The sequence below is a fragment of the Calliphora vicina genome, chromosome 5, assembly GCF_958450345.1.
Source record: "Calliphora vicina chromosome 5, idCalVici1.1, whole genome shotgun sequence".
In the NCBI taxonomy this organism is placed as follows: Eukaryota; Metazoa; Arthropoda; class Insecta; order Diptera; family Calliphoridae; genus Calliphora; species Calliphora vicina.
Window position 1 is genome coordinate 47,755,093 of NC_088784.1, and position 12,470 is coordinate 47,767,562.

General features: G+C 32.1%; 1 protein-coding gene across 2 annotated transcripts in view; it reads right to left on the reverse strand.

Annotated features, from left to right (window-relative positions):
* Positions 1-12,470, reverse strand: part of hfp (Poly(U)-binding-splicing factor hfp) — a 242,730-nt gene that overhangs the window by 157,063 nt on the left and 73,197 nt on the right. The window lies entirely within an intron of this gene.

The window sequence follows — 12,470 nt, forward strand, 5'->3', positions numbered from 1 at the left end:
TACACTCAAGGCGAATTCATACAAGGTGGTGTCAGTTCTACAAAAACAACAATTGGTCTTAACAAATGTCAAAAAACAAAAATGAAAAATTAAACAAATAAGTATTTAAACTTAATATAGTGTAGATAATTCAATAGTGAGGGCTTTACTTATTTATGTAAACAATTAATATTTTGTTAGTAAGCTTAGAATAGTATATATTTAAATGTAAAAACAAGCTATGACAGTTGTTAGAACCAAAAAGCGAAAAAAAAATTATCAGCTGTTTGACTGACTCCACCTTGTATAAATTCGCCTTGGACACACTAATACACACAAGCTTATAGTGTAGGTGTGTCAACAAAGCGTCAGCCTATGCACGCGTGCATTAAGGTAGGATCACACGATTGCCGCAATGCACCAATTATTGGTCTATTTTATACGTCAATCGTGTGATTTCACAACTCATTGGCTCATATGTCAAACCACAACAATATTGTGCTTATTTGGCCCAATCAAATGCAACACTGGTGCGGCAATCATGTGAATGCTTGATAGGCAACATGCACCAATAAAAAAGTTAAAAATACAACAATATTTATTGTGTTCTAGTGCGGCAATCAAAGAAGACAATTAGCGCCAATATTCATTTTTGTAAAAGAAATATTCTTTTTGTGAGGCACTCTTTGACCCACATACATCTTTTAACATTTCTTTATTAATTTTTTTATACGATAATTAAGGCCGACGCAATTTTCTTTTTTTATTTAACAAATAATTTTTTCACAATTAGATTTTTTTACATTTATGTAAACTAGAACTCTGAGTTGCCGCAAACTAGAACAATCGTGTGACTGGAATGCGACAATTATTGCCACTATATCGCTTTGCGCCAATTAACGACAATCAAATTTATATAAAATGAGGCAATCATGTGACTGCAGAGAATTTGATTGGGACAATTTCTTTATTGGGCCCCAATTCAGCACAATAAAAATTTTATTAAATTGGTGCATTGCGGCAATCGTGTGATCCTACCTTTAGAATCCCAATTTTGCTCGTGACTGCTTTAAAGGAATTAAAAAGAATGGAATTACATTTTATACAAATTTTGCAAAAACTATGGCGCAAGCCACTATGTCAAAAAGAAAACAAAACAGCAAAGCTGCCACAGTACACAATTGCTTTTGGTTACCCTTGCTTCAACTTTGTCGCAGTTTTTTTTTCAATTAGCGCAAAAAACTAAACGCATATTGACGAATTCTATAATTAATTTAAAGATATTGAACATATTTTAGACAAACATTAAAAAATTTTAGTCTGGCAAGCTTTCATGTATTTTCGAAAATCATAAACAGCTGACAACTGAAAACAAACCTGAAACCACAAAAGAAATCACAAAAACAAATAAAATTTAATTTTAAGTGTTTTTTTAATAAAACAAGTAATTCTATAAGAAAATTAATAAAGGACATTTATTTAATTTATTTAAATAATTTATTTTAATATTTTCCATGTAATAGCCTCAGAAATAACCAAGTGATTTGAAAACATTAGTGACTTTGCTGAACGTTTTAAAATCACAAAATTATGTGCTCAGAACACCTTTTATGTGATTTCAAACCACTTTTACAAAATGTGATTTGCAGAACCTACCTGATAATCTAACAAATATTATAAATTTTATGACAAATTCTATAATTAATTTAAAAATATTGAACATATTTTAGACACACATTAAAAATTTTAGTCTGGCAAGCTTCCATGTATTTTCGAAAATCATAAACAATCGTTTGTTTTCTGTACAAACAGACGTGTATTTTATTCGCTCCGCGATTTTATTAAAATTTTATTGTTTTTTAGTGCATATAAAAATTAGCGATTGGACGCTTTGAAATTATATTTGTGTCTAGTGATAAATATAAAAATTTGCAAAAGCAATTTTGTTTAAAAAAAAGAAAAACAACTGGTTTAAAAAAAATAAAAAGAGTTAATTTCTTTTGTGTGTTTTAAAATAGCACATGAATTCTCATGATGAGAAGAGGCTCAGTATGAACGGCAGAAATGCCTAAATATTTCTTAACAGGGAGAGTGATCAAAACAAAAAATAAATGACCCCAGCTACAACAAAAATTATTTAACCGCCAAACCAAAGTAAATTAATAAAGTAGACTCAGTAGAACAGCTGACTATTTTTTTTACTTTGGTCTGAACTGTCAATTCACTTGTGGTTGTTGTGGCGAAAAATACAAGCCCAAAAGCAAAAACAACAACAGGCAACTTTGACAGCTCAGACCTTAAACCAAAAACAAAATTGCTTGTGGTTTTTGTAAATGTTGTATTTGTTGTAGTACTGTCGCTACTTTATTAATTTACTTTGCGCCAAACCATTTGAAAGAGCATGCTCTTGTTCCCCCGTGATACAATTACACGAACAAAATAATACACAAACAATATCACCAACCAATTTATGTTTAGAACAGGGATTACCAAAACTATTGTCACACATTGTATTGGTGAGAGAGCTACCCAGCAAACATAATGTCAAACACTTAAAATAAGAACAAAATAAAGAATGTTTAGGGCACTGCTACACGTTCAATATATATTGTGATATTTGGATCGCGATCAAAAAAATTAGGTTATTCTGCGATTTGGATTGCGATCCATCAATACTGCATGCTACACGTTCAATAAATATCGCGATACTGGATCGCGGTCAATATATATTGAACGTGTAGCAGTGCCCTTAGATTTAGAATTTTTGCCAGATATAACCAATTTATTAAATGAATGTAATTTAATTTTTAAGGAAATAAAAGAATATCATTATACGGCCGAAATTTTTTATTAATTTCTGACTTTGTTGTTTTGTGTTCAATTGTAATTGAAACGCATGTGTTTGCTATGCTTAGTCCAAAAACCAACCAACAATGCTTAATGAATTTCTAAAAAAATGAGACATTTGTTATGCTCTTTTAAAGAGAATAAGAATATGTGTGTTGTTCGTCTGCACAATAGTGCTATGAAATGGCAATCCCTGGTTTAGAACAAAGCATAAAAGAAAATATGAAAAATTTAATTACTACAACAACTATACCAGTTTTAAAAACACAGACAAATACTGTTAATAAACAAGCTTGTGATCCACTAACAAAGAATAGTGAGAGTTTGAATGTTCTTAACACTAAACAAACCACAATAAATAATGATGGTACACTAAAGGGCGCTATACCAAAAAAAAGTTAAGTACGCTGAAATCACCAGTACTACCAGGTATGCTTAGATATGTAAGTATTAATAAAAGAAATTTAAGTCCCCAAAATAATGGAACGTCTGTCAAGAAACAGAAGATAGTTGATAATCCCTTGATAGGCAATCGTTTCGCACTCTTGAGCAAGGATAATAATAATAAGAGTATAAAAGATGGTGTTTACGAGAAAAAATCATTAAAGCCACCACCAATACAAAGTAGTAAAGGGTTGACAGTTGTCATTAAAGGCATAGAGTCCAGTGTTGAGACTAATGTTATCATGGAGGCCCTGCAAGAATTGGGCTACGAGATAAGAGCTGTAGTTAATATATTTAATAAAGATAAAATTCCTCAGCCAATGTTTAGAGTCGAGTTGGAGCCAGAAAAAAATAAATTGAGGGGAAATAAAACTCACCCAATTTACTCAACACGATATCTGTTAAATCGTAGAATAACTATTGAGGAGCCTCTTAAAAGAAATCGTCCTGTTCAATGTGGCAATTGTCAAGAGTTTGGACATACTAAAAATTATTGTACCTTGCGAACAGTGTGTGTGGCATGCGGAGACCTTCATTCTTCATCACAATGTGATATCCTAAAGAATGGTCTCAGAAGAAAATGTGGTAACTGTGGTGGCGATCATTCAGCCAACTACCGCTGGTGCGCAGTTTATAAGGAGTTATTGAACAGATTAAGAGAGAGGCAAAAGCTAATAAGAGGGAAAACATCTGAAGTACCAGCCTACAAATTTGAAAACACCTATCCACCAGTCAATTCTGAAGTTCCGCTATTGAACAAACAAACAGCCTCAACTCAATTAAATTCACAATCCACTCAAATTGATCAGCCTAAAAATGTAGCAGGTTCTTATGCCAATGTTTTGAGAACGGGTTGCCAGTAACCTGGTGTTCCCCAAAATACGGGAGGGTTGAAAGCACTTATGCACGCGCTTACATAGAATATTACCACTCTTAATCAAAATATGACAAACTTTATGTCGCAGAACCAAATGATACAAATCCTCTTAACAGAATTTGAGACTATGTTTCTGGAATGCAAACGGTTTAAACCAACACAAATCAGAGGTATCCCACTTCATGCAGAATAAAAACATCGACGTGCTATTGGTTTCGGAAACTCATCATACCAATAGGTATAACTTTTATATTTCGGGTTATACATTCTACTGTACAAATCATCCTAATGGTAAGGCACATGGTGGCACTGGTATTTTAATTAGAAATCGTTTAAAGCATTATTCCCTAGATGAATTCTCAAAAGAATATATGCAGGCAACATCCATTCACCTGGAAAGCTTTGCTGGAGATTTAAATATAAGCACTTATGCACGCGCTTACATAGAATATTACCACTCTTAATCAAAATATGACAAACTTTATGTCGCAGAACCAAATGATACAAATCCTCTTAACAGAATTTGAGACTATGTTTCTGGAATGCAAACGGTTTAAACCAACACAAATCAGAGGTATCCCACTTCATGCAGAATAAAAACATCGACGTGCTATTGGTTTCGGAAACTCATCATACCAATAGGTATAACTTTTATATTTCGGGTTATACATTCTACTGTACAAATCATCCTAATGGTAAGGCACATGGTGGCACTGGTATTTTAATTAGAAATCGTTTAAAGCATTATTCCCTAGATGAATTCTCAAAAGAATATATGCAGGCAACATCCATTCACCTGGAAAGCTTTGCTGGAGATTTAAATATAAGCGCGATATATTTCCTACAACGCTTTTCAATGACCAAGGAGAGGTTTGAAGATTTCTTTAGCACGCTAGGTGGTCGCTTTCTGGCATGTGGCGACTATAATGCCAAACACACTTTGGCTCTCGACTAATGAATCCCAGAGGTAGACAGCTATATAAAGAATTAGTTGATCGAAAAAATGGCCTGGATTTTGTGTCACCTGGACAACCAACATACTGGCCTGCTGATCCTAAAAAAATTCCTGATCTCATAGACTTTGCCATAACAAAAAATATTAATCGAAATTCAATGTCTACAGAAATGTCATATGATTTATGTTCTGATCATTCCCCAATTATAGTATCTTATTACGGGAGGACCAACATTTCAAAGTTTCATACTGAAACATATTATTTTAAAACAAATTGGCTTAAATATAAAAAATATATAAGCAGTCATATCCACACAGATCTTTGTATTCAGTGTGAGGAAGATGTAGATAAAAGTGTTAATGACTTTACGTCATTAATTGTATGGGCTCTAAATCATTCACAGAGTCAAATATTTCCTAAAACTGATATGCACATATCAAACTCAGATATTGAACTACTTCTTTTAGGAAAGAGAAAACTCAGAAGAGAATGGCAACAAAATAGATCACCTGCTACAAAGCAGAGGCTGTCTGCTGCTAGTAAAAATCTGAAAAAAGCCCTTCAATTAGAAGAGGATCGCAGAAATAGAAATTACATTCAAAGTTTGACAAATAACAAACACACAAATTTTTCCCTTTGGAAGGTAACGAAAACTATTAAAGGCAAAGCCCTTTAAGGAAAGCTGACGGTACCTGGGCTCGCAGCACGGAGGAAAAGGCTAAAATATTTGCCGATCATTTAAGTACAGTCTTTCAACCAAACCGGCCAACAACTGTTTTTGAACTTGAAGAGCCATCCGTGTCAACATTATCTAATGATGACATATTAGCTATAAGCCCAGAAGACATTAACGAAGGAATCAAGGATAATATATTATTAAAAGAAATCACCTGGAAATGATTCTGTTACACCTACTATGATTAAAAACCTACCGTCTACAATATTTAATGCGATCTTTAAATATGGATTTTTTCCAACAAATTGGAAATTTCTCAGATAATAATGATACCAAAGCCAGATAAAGACTTGACCGTACCATTCAAGCTATAGACCAATAAGCTTGCTTCCTTGCTTATCGAAACTGGTCCAAAAGAAAATCATACCATTTTTAAATGAGAAAAATATAATCCCAGTTCATCAATTTGGTTTCCGGGAACGCCACGGAAGAACAATCGAACAAGTTAATCGTATAACCGGAGAGATAAGAAAATGTTTTGAATTAAAGAAATATTGTTCAGCAATATTTTTGGATGTCGCTCAAGCCTTCGACAAAGTATGGCACAAAGGCCTGGTATATAAAATAAAATGTTTGCTGCCACCATCTACTCATAAACTATTGGAATCTTATCTATCGGACCGTATATTTACAGTTAAGTACAACGATTACGTGACAGGAGAATATAGGATTGGAGCAGGAGTACCACAAGGAAGTGTTCTTGGACCTACCCTCTATTTGATTTACACCTCTGATTTGCCTACGAGCGATGAATTGACTATTTCTACATTTGCTGATGACACCGCAATTATTAGCTCGCATGAAAACCCATATATAGCATCTAGTATACTAGATGGCTACTTAAGATGTGTGGAAGCATGGTTAAACAAATGGAGAATACGTGTAAATGAGTTAAAAAGCAAACATGTTACGTTCACACTGAGGAGGGGATGCTGTCCACCTGTCACACTTAACAATGTTAATATCCCTCAGTCCGATTATGTTACATACCTTGGTATTCACTTAGATAGAAGACTTACTTGGCGCCGTCATATAGAAACCAAGAGACTTCACAGTTAGAAGCATCTAGCCTTCACAGGGTAAGAAGTGACCAATCAAAGTTAAGCCTGGACTATAAAGTCACCCTGTATAAAATCATTTTAAAACCAATTTGGACATATGGAATCCAATTGTGGGGAACGGCCAGTAATTCCAGTATTGAGCATATATAGAGGGCCCAGTCGGAAATTCTTAGGACCATAGCGGGTGCACCATGGTACATAAGAAATGAAAACATCCACAGGGACTTGGAAGTGCCACTAGTGAAGGATGAGTTTAAGAAAGTCCGCGATAAATATATACTGAAACTGCAATCCCACCCAAATCCGCTTGCTCGGCTTCTCGCACAGAGCCAAACCAGATCAAGGCTTTGTGGAGGAGATCTACCACCCCGCTAAGATGAGGTCCATGCATCATGCAATGCTCTCTTTAGAGAGCAACTAGTTTTAATTTTAGATATAAGATTTAATCACTTATTGTTAGGCCTAGTGATATAGGCAGATTCAATAAATAAATAAAAAGTTAAAAAAAAATAAAAAGCTGACAATTGAAAACAAACCTGAAACCACAAAAGAAATCACAAAAGCAAATAAACTTTTTACAGCAGAAAAGGTGTCTGTAGATTTTTATTAAATTTTAAGTGTTTTTTTAATAAAACAAGTAATTCTATAAGAAAATTAATAAAGGACATATTGTTTAATTTATTTAAATAATTTATTTTAATATTTTCCATATAATAGCCGCAGAAATAACCAAGTGATTTGAAAACATTAGTGACTTTGCTGAACGTTTTAAAATCACAAAATTATGGCTCAGAACACTTTTTATGTGATTTCAAACCACTTTTATAAAATGTGATTTGCAGAACATACCTGTATATATAAAATAGAGGAAATGAGCAGAGCAACTAACATACATACATACACTCATAATAGGTACACCCTATATATTTCTTTTTTTAGTAAAACGATAAAAATAAACTAAAAAATTTTTCATATTTATTCATACAAATATAAAAATTTAACAAATAACGTAAATAATATAAATTTTAAATATTTTTAGGTAAACAAAATTTATTTATTTTCCAAAGTTGTTTTTTTCATTTTTTTTTCGAATTATTATAAATTTGTTTTTCAGGTACGTTGGGGATGGTCTGTAGATGGTTTATGTGAAGTTTGCACGAAATCGGCATATTGGTTCCGGAGATGGCGTGGTAAAATCAAATTTTTACACTATACCGCTAATGACACTGACTGGCGAAACAATGAAATACAAATCGATTGACACAGTAATGAACGAAGAATAAGCCTCAATTATGCTACTGAAACATTGAAGGTTGGATCACAGATAATGTTTCTCCGCAACATAAACGCGACAAAATTATGCAACGGAACACAATTGACCATCAATGCCATCATGCCACTGTACTTATAGATATCTGCTACAACTTTGTCAAATGACCACCTCAGTCTTTCGGGTGCGATGTCAGGTCGGGGGAGTCCGTGCTTTTTTTTGTCCGACACTGTATATTCAAATCGAGATGCAATATAAAACAGAATTATTGTAAGGGCCAGCAAAGCGGACCGGGTTCAGCTAGTTGCATATAAAATTTTATATTGTCATAAAAGAAAACTTAAGTTTAACTAAAAAATTATTCGCGATATTGTGGCAGAAGTCTCCAAAAACTATACAAACATTAAATATTAACTTATTTTCTGCCAAATTAAATAATAAAAGCTGCAAAATATAATCCCATTAAAAAATCCCTGAAGAATACTTTTTTGACCTTTTCAAACCACACGTTTTTTAAAAACTACTTTTTTTCACGTAGACTTTTAGATATTTGGCCCGCATCTGCCAACAACTTCCTATACATCAAATTGTAGATTTGCTTCCCCTCTTAAAATTAAAATATATTGTGGCTACGGGTTTTTGCATATTTTCGCATATGGATGTGATTTACATAATTATCCGACGAAAAATAATGAAAAATCGAATTTTTTTTGTACTATTTCTTTTTAAGAATATACGATTTTTGGAGTACTTCATTAACTTATCGTACAAATTAGAGCTAAAAAATGGAGGACCAGTAAGAACGAAAATTCAAGTGTTTTGAAGAGAAAACAAGTTATACAACAACGATTTCAGGCCGAAATGTGACTTTTGGTAGATAGGTCAAAAGCGGGTGGTTGCGGAAATTGGAACGATGGCAACACAGCGCGCAGATTTTTTTAAAATGTCGATCTTTCATCAAAAATAACAGGAATCGATAAGCGCATTTTGCAAAGATGTGCCTAAAAAATAAGGATATAAAACAGTTTAGATTGCAACATACATGAAAAATATCTCGCATTGCTACAAATACAGATAATTTAAATAGGCTCTTTTAAAGTTCAGATCCATTTATTTCTGGAGCCCGAAACATACCAACAAAGAAAACAAGTAGTTGAAGTAAAGGAGTTTTAAATTTGCTTAATAAATGATATATATTAATATCTTATTTTACCTTATATTACTTAACCCCGGATGGTTACCGCATTATATAACTTTGTATAACTTTTTAATTTATTTTTTTCAGTGTATATTTCAAATCAGTTAAAATGGAATTAAAATTGTTTAAAACAGACGAATTTTCATATTGAAATACTTTATTTCAAAAATTCTTAAAAGAAATCTATAAGCCAATTAACCCATCAAAGATCAAATGGCTACAGTTGTTTATATTTTTTCCTAAAAATTTGCAAACTTTAAGTTCTTCGGGCATGCTATGAGATCACAAATTTTAAAGACTTTTTTAGTTTTGGAGATTTGACCGCTTGTTCATATAAGGGAAACCACAGTGCTATGGTCTTATATACGTAGCGACGCGTCGTTGCAAAGGTCTTTGAAATATCTATCATTAGATATCCATATTGTCTATATTAATGATATATGTCAAAAATCGAGGTTGTCCTGGTTTTTTCCACATATCTCAGCCATTTGTGGACCGATTTTGCTGATTTTAAATAGGAAACTTCTCGAAAGCATGTCTGACAGAATTATTGAAGAATTAGATCCCGAAGATATCTGGGGTCTTCAGAAAATTGATTTCAACAGACAGACTCCGCTATCTATAAGGATCCAGAATATATATACTTTATAGGGTCGGAAAATTATATTGTGGAAATTACAAACTTATATATACCCTTCTCACGAAGGTGAAGGTTATAAAAAACGGGTCATCTTTTAAATAAGGGCTGCTCACTAAAGTCTAAAATATTCTTACCACTTTTTATGAAACCATACAAATAATAAGAAAATATCACTTTTAGATTTCACAAAATTAGATAAAATTTCCTTGTATGTACCAGTTATTATGATCAGGTTATTTCGGCACTTTCATTAAAACGTTGATATAAATAAAGGGGCACTTGTAATATTTTTGTAAATAGTAACGTTGTCACATACAGAAACTTTATAAAATTATTAATTTTTTTCATTTAAACAGAGGAATTTGTTAGTTATTAATATTTTAATATTTATAAACATTGTGTACCTATTATTATGATCATGGGTGTATATCAAGGAAATGCAACCATTCAATCAGCGAAATCCCAACGATTTTAGGTTGCATATGGCAACAAATTATACCATGAAAAGATGCCTATCTATTCAAAAGGATTACAGTTATTTAACACATTAGCAAGTGATGTAAAAAATTGTCGAAATATTAATGTTTTCAAAAGAAATTGTGTAATGTATGTATATTAGAGCCTTTAAAAATAATACTAAACTCGGGGTTGTCATAGAATCCAATCATTGTCGGAATCGGGTTTGAAAACGACAAAAAAGGTACATTTGACTTATGAAATCCAATGTAACTATTTGTTTAATCGATAAAGAATTTACTTCTAGATCGAGTATAAAACCGACAATATTCGATTTCGCGAGATCATTGCACTTTTTATGTCGCTTTTAAAACCGATTCCGACAATGATTGGATTCTATGACAACCCCGAGTTTAGTATTATTTTTAAAGGCTCTAATATACATTACACAATTTCTTTTGAAAACATTAATATTTCGACAATTTTTTTACATCACTTGCTAAATTTGAATTTGGACATTAAAGACTAAGGTAGAGCGGAGCCTCAAGGCCCCAAAATTAGGTATCTCGGGTATATGAAAAATTAAAAATGATGCCAAATTGTTCTCTATCTGATTTTAAATATTTATATAGGTGTAGAATCTACAAGAAGACAGCTAGAAAAAACATAGCTTGAACTATATTTTATCTCTTATAGTTAACGAGATATTCACATTTGAAAATTAAAATTTCAAGTTTTTTCCTACCTTAGTCTGGATTTTTGCCAGTAGTTGAGCCATGGTAATGATTATACTTTTGGATGAATCCTGCAGCTCGCAGACGTTTTGAAATTGCAAGCTCTTGTTGAGTTTTTCAACAATCTTCATGGAGTAATGACTCCAAATCTTGGTCTTCAAACTTTTTTGGATGGCCTGGTTGATCTTTGTTTTCCATGTCAAAATCAACACCATCTCTCGCATATTGAAACCCATGGAACACATTCACCATAAGCTTTAGTGCTCGGTGTGCTTCAGTGCCACTGTTTTTCAAATTATGACGATTCGTTGGTACACAATTCGACATTTTCGAACCAAAAAAAAAATTTATTTTTTTTCACTATAATGTCAAAACCTAAGTGAGAATAAATGACAGATATTTTCCATTCAAATTATATAAAAGTTATCAAAAACAAAAAACGCGTTCAAAAGATACGCCATCTATTGAAATCCCGCATTTTTAAGTCATACACCCAATAAATAAAACGTTCTTATAATTTTGAAACAATTACATTTATATTGCTAACAAAAATTACAATAATTTACAAATGGCATATTAATAAAAAGTAATTGAAATAATGAATATGTCCACCAAAGATACCTTAATGATTGCTTCAAACATTAATGAGTAGTTTAAAAACATTGAATGTTCTTATAATACGAAACATATCTTATAGGGGATCATAGTCAGTTACAGTGAAAAAGGATTAAAATAAAAAATGATATGTGAAAGATCATTCGAGGGAAATGAAGAATAATAATTTACTACAAAGAATAATCCACGAAGTACTAAAATGCCAATATAGTTCCAATAAAAATATTTGAATTTAAATATTTATTTAGTTAGTAGTTATATTAGCACTTCGGGTACTAAAATAGGTATTCATTTAAAAAAATGGAAAAATACACTCTGATTGTTTTACAGTTGGTTATAGTTTGATAAAAAATACAAATTTTTGTGGAATTTTTTTCATGTGGTTCTTGTAGTGTAATTTTCCATATTTTTGAAATGAATAAATAATAAAAATAATTTATTTAAAATGTTTTTTTAAATAGCAAATTAATGAAATTGTTGGAAGTATATTAGGACACAATTCCAATCAAAGTTTAATGCAGGACAATTCAGAAACAAAATAGTATTAGGTCACCATTTCCCTACCAGATGTTGAAAATCTCTGTATCAATATAAATAGTCCAATTTGTTATGCGACTTAAAAATTTCGCAATTTTAAGCTTTTTATTGAAAAAAAAT